Source organism: Olea europaea, chromosome 19 (genome assembly GCF_002742605.1).
Source record: "Olea europaea var. sylvestris chromosome 19, O_europaea_v1, whole genome shotgun sequence".
Classification (NCBI taxonomy): domain Eukaryota; kingdom Viridiplantae; phylum Streptophyta; class Magnoliopsida; order Lamiales; family Oleaceae; genus Olea; species Olea europaea.
In genome coordinates, this window is record NC_036255.1 from 6,121,286 (window position 1) to 6,127,248 (window position 5,963).

A 5,963-nucleotide genomic window follows, 5' to 3' on the forward strand; every position below is an offset into this window, starting at 1 on the left:
ACAAAGTCCCAAAAAGGGGTGTTTTATTGACGATGACTTTACAATTGGAATTAAACAAAATGTCTCCAAGGAGTGCAAGCACACGAGTACTGAAAAGAAATGTTTAAGTCTAAACTAAGAAATTGAAATTACATATTCTCTATTTGAGAGTGTTTGATTCGGGGTTCCTTTTTGCTCTATGTTTTCTTTTCCTTTTATATTTCCTTGATGATTTCTTCGTGATCAACCGCTTAGAAACTGCTTGATTGCTTTATAACTACCCACTTTCTTTATGGTGGCTAACGTGTCGTAGAACCGCCTTCTCTAACTGCTGCCACTACTCTTTGTCGTTCAACCGTCTTCAAATGAACTCCTTGAATCGTGGATCGTGATAAGGTTACTCGATAACTGCTTCAATAACTACACATCTGGATAACCATAACATCTTATGTTTGCTAAGATCCTAGGCGATTCGAAGGTTTGGGCAAGAACAGGGTCATTGCTCTGGGCGACTGTAAGGCATTTCATTCGCTCAGATTTTGGGCGTCTTGCAAGTTTGGGTGATGATGTTACCGTATTCGTAGGCTTCCACTGAATTCATTAGTAACCCTATTTGGGTCTTTATCCTGAATTTTCCAGTTGGGCTTCATTCTTTGGGCTGCACTTTTAGTGTGTCAACACTAGACATAAGAATTCTCCTAAATGGCCTTCATATGGGCAATGCATGGTAAAAGACAATCAACTCGCCTTTCGATTGCGTGCACCTTTTGTAAAAAAAAAAAATTCCATTTTTTTTGAGTCTTCAATTGTATAATTTTTGGAAACTTGAAAATTGTTTAGTTATAAGAATTGGTAAGTAATTGAAAGAATTTAGGCAACCGAGGAGAGTCTGTATAATGGTAGAAATACTTCATCAGCATTGATGTGGCACTTTCTAAGAATGAGATTTATTTAAGTAAATGAAAATATGGAGTTGAAGAATTTGCTCTTCTCGGAACACGCCCTTCGAAAACTCCAACGAAACGGAATTTGGAAACAAGTAAATTAGATGAAACTATTATAGGCGATTCTTGTTACGGGCATTTTACAGGGAGTTTACTTTATCTCACATGTGACGATGCATGATATTGCTTATTGTATTCAACTTCTAAGCCAAATTTCTTGACAAACCATTACAACCTCATTATATGTGTGTTATGCTATTTGAAAAATAATTGTCATCCTCTGACCTCCAGTACTACTTAACTACATGCTTGCTTTGATACCAATTTGGGTTTCAAATACTCGACGTTCCATTACAAGTTATTGCATTTACTTGGTGGCTCACCAATTTCCTGATAATCAAAGAAGCAATCAACAATATCACGCTCTTCTGCATTAGCGGAGTATGATGCAATGACATCAACACTCGAAGGGATTACATGGTTATGTAATTTGCTTCAGGTTTTGGAGTCCATCACCCTGCAAGTGTATCTTTATTATCACTAATAAATGTAAATATTTCACTTATAGACAAAAAGTATCGTTTTCAGAGTATGTTTATGATCTAGATACTTAATACTATTTGTTTATTGATTAATTCAGGAGAAAATAGTATACGATATTGGCCAAGAAATGAAGAAAATAAACGAGAAAAAAAAATGAAGGAAAGAAAGGGAACGAAGATGGATGAAATCTGAAATTCATGGACTAAGGTGTCAAGTCTGGAAGTTGAACAAGGAAATGGAACCAAGGACCAAATCAAAAGACCTCAATAATTCCTCTGTCGTGGCGAAATTGACCCTAAAATTTACATTCATCAAAGACGAGTTTGAAGATTTCATTGTTGGGCTTTGGGTGTGGGAAATCAATAATACCTTGGATTGTTTTCTTTATTCATTGTATTGAACTTATTAATATTTTTCATCTTTTTATTGTTTAATTATATAACTATGAGTGGCTAAATAATTTGTTGTTAGGATGAATGATGTTTATGATATTTAATATTTATTTAATTCGAAAGATTTTTATTCAATTCTAATTATGTGTTAATTGTTTATTATGTATATAGTTAACATTTAACTATTTGATCATCAATTACTTGGTTTAGGGATAATATTGAGATTAGAAAGAGATATATTTGTGTAGCTCGTGCAATAACTAATATAAATTTTGATAAGAGATCGGGAGATACTTTTATAGCTTAGATAATCATAATTGAATTGGTGAAAATTTAATACTTTTACATGTATATGAATTGATGGAGTGATAAGAGTTAATTCATATTATTTGACACGCGGATATAGTTAATTTGATCATGTGAATGAATTTTGTTTTACTCGAGAGATCACTAACTAGAATTGGATTAGATAAATGTTGAATTAAGTGAAATAGAAATTCACGTCTTCAGATGTAATTTGATTTAGTCTCTGTTTGGTGCAGATAAAAATTAAATTCTTAATAGATTTTGATAAATGTTGATTGAGCCCCTGTTTGGCCCCATTCTTTCCAAATTTTAGTTGTTGGAATAATGTTATTTTGAAAAATATGTGGTTGAAAAAGAATTAAAAGTTTTTGATTTGTGTGTAATAATATTTTATGGAAGATTGTGTGGTTGAAAATAAGAGAAAGAAAATGAATGAGAATGGGGGCCAAACGGGAGCTGAATATGTGACTGAAAAGTTGTGTATCATATTAAATGTGTAGGTTAAAATTAAATTTTGACTCTAACTTAAATTAAAATTTAATTTTATAGATGAATCGACCACGGGCTTAGAATAGTTTTAGTTAAAATTTAAATTCTTGATTCATTAATTGATTACGACATTACTTGAAATTGAAGTTAGATTTAATATAAAAATTTGTGGTAAATAATTATTTCATTTGGTTTCGATATTCCGATTTATAATGCACTTCATTATTCGTTACAATCCATACATTTGCAGAATTAAGCGAACGGTGATAATAAGGTAGTGCTACACTTTGCTGCTAATCCCATTTTTCACGAGCTAACTAAACATTTGTCAGTTAGTTGGCCAAAAAAATTCAAAGTAAAATTATTTCTACCTCATTCACAACAACAATTGGTTGACATTTTTAACCAGATCAATTGGTACATATCTTTTTCATTGCTTGCTATCAGACATGGGTGTTTGAGATGTTCACACACCATCTTGAGGGAGTTAATTATTCCAATGGTCACTAAACTTAGGTCCATATTTTTTATTGGTCAATGAAGTTTAAAAGTCGAGTTTTGGTCACTAAACTTAGGTTCATGTCTTCGATTACTCACCGAAATTTAAAATGTCGAGTTTTGACTACTAAACTTTAAAAATGTTCTACATTCCTCATTGAACTTTGAAAAATATTGTATATTACTCACTGAATTTTGAAAAATGCAGTATATTGCTCACTGTAAACTTGATATTTTTCAAAATTCAACAGTTATGCTAATGAGTAACGTACGGCATATTCCAAAATTCAGTGGCCAAAACTTGACATTTTAAACTTCAGTAAGCAATCTAAGACATGAACTTAAGTTCAATGAGCAATCGAAGATATGAATCTAAATTCAGTGACTAAAACTCGACATTTTAAACTCAGTGACCAATCAAAGATATAAACCTAAGTTTAGTGATCATTAGAACAATTAACTCATCTTGAGGGGAGGATACCAAAAATATTTGTATTAACCTAATAATAATTCTAATGTGGTCTCAATTCAATTCTGTAATAGTAGGTTTTTTACCCTGATGGATTTGATATGGATCATCTTCTTGATTTGATATATTTGTTTTCACATTTATAGATTCTGTAAAGTTGTATAGTGTAAATTGACTGCAGTATTATCAATAAGAGTATACAGAAATCCTTCATTTTCATTCTTTGTCAAATTGTCATGTGGAATTAACGAAGCACCAATTTTGAAATGTTACTACGAACTTACTCTTTGTTTAAGTTAGAAATAAGGTTACAACTTGATCAAGAGATTGAGAGCTCAAGTGCAATTTTCTCAAATTAAAAAGCGAGACTGAACATGGGAATAATAAAGTGGCGTATATCGAGATCTAGCGGAATTAGCAGAGAAGAAAAAATGGTCTCCCCAATAGACGCAGTCCCATCAACTCAATTCCCAAGCAACAACTAAACCCCAAATCTAACGGTTCAAACAGGAATTCGCTGTACCCAAATTCATCGTGTAACTTTTTTCAACGTGACTGCTTCCAGCCTTTATTATAGAAACCCTAATCATAACAAAACCGAACGCCGTTTAGCAATTGAAATCACCCTCTTTCTCTCTTTTTTACACAACACACACACATGAGCAGGTACAAAGAAGAACCTTGTTTTGATTCTTGGCTCTGTGTAAATACCTGCAGCAAGTTACAAATCTCTGTCTGTGTCACTAGTACCTGCATGTAAAAGAGAGAAAAAGAAGTGTATTGTTTGAATTTGCGTCGCCTTTTACTCTTTGGCCTTATTTTTCTAGTTGGTCCACAAACCCTAAATCGTATATATAGCTGGAGATATAGCATGGATCTATTATTTCAAGCACGTTTCTAGATAATGGATTTGGATGTCCTTTTGCATATGTGTGGCACTTGGTATTTTCAGATCTGATACATCTTCATTATTATGCTATGTACATATATTTTTACCATTTTGGGTAGTTAACTTAGGTATCTATTTGCTTGTACATGATATTCTGAGTACAAATGAAAACTGACAGAAGAGAGTGAGCACTCAGAGGCAGATAGTATAAGTGTATACCATTTCTTTTGCGTGCTCACCACTCTTTCTGTCAGATTCTGGTCCGGAATTATCATTTCTCCGGCGTATATGCCCTTTCCCTAACACATCTTAGATATTCTTTTTATATGTAATAGTATCATTATTTGAATGATCTTATTTTTGGTTTCGTTCTAATATCTCGCCACTTTGACTGTGTTTTTTTGGCACTTGAATGTTATTATTTAAACATGTTTCGATTATAAAATTGTGAAAAATTGCTCGATAGCGTGACTTTTAATTACTCGTTTTGACAAGTTTAACCCTAATCACTGAGCTTGCTAGATTAACAGAGATTTGCGGATTTTAAGACCATGACCTAAACGGGACCTCAAAGATATGTATATATTAATATTTATATTAGTAGGGTAACGAGGATGGTCCTCATGAAAACCATTCTTTTCATTTTGTTTCAGATTATTGTTATGATCTATTATTTTATTTCATAATATTTAATTCCCACGCATGCAAAGTGAAAGTGCAATTAATATTGATTCTGGTTATGGTTCTTTTTGTCGACTATCCACTCTCTTTGCATATGGCTTTATTTTTAAGTGTTGTATGTTTGCAACTTTGCATCCATATCAGTTCAACTGAATGTGCAATTGTGTTATTCTTTAAACTGGAATGTTCCCCTTAGTTGCTTCAGGTTTTGAACGGAGTTCCCAAGAGACCGCTTCCATGTTAGTTACTGAGTGATGTTTATAAGTAAATCTTGCAGTTTTCTATTTTTAGCTTCCTTGAACTTTTGCACCTGGGTAGAATCGTCAGATCAATTGCTAAATTTTGTCGGGATTCGCATGAGAGAGTTAGAGAGAAAAAGAATAAAGAATAACAAAAAAATGAGGAAAGATGATGACCAGGTTTGAGTGAATACTTTATAAGCTGAAGTGTGTATTCATCTCTTGAATTCTGTTTAATTTTAACTACTTTTATCTCTTAGTCTGCTTGTTATGATAAGCAGTTAGCACTAAAAGACATTGGAAAGTCACAACAGGTATTTATCTGACCATACTTCATTATCTGTAAAATTATTTATATAGAGGACTTTAATTAGCTGATCATACTTAAGTCGTTACTCACATAATTAGTAAATATGGATTTATCAATCTGAATCTAGCATATGTATCGCTTCAGCCGTTCTTGATCTATGCAGCATCATAGAAGTTCTTTTTTCATTTTAGTTTACATTTTTTCTTCCTTTTTTCTTTTTTGGG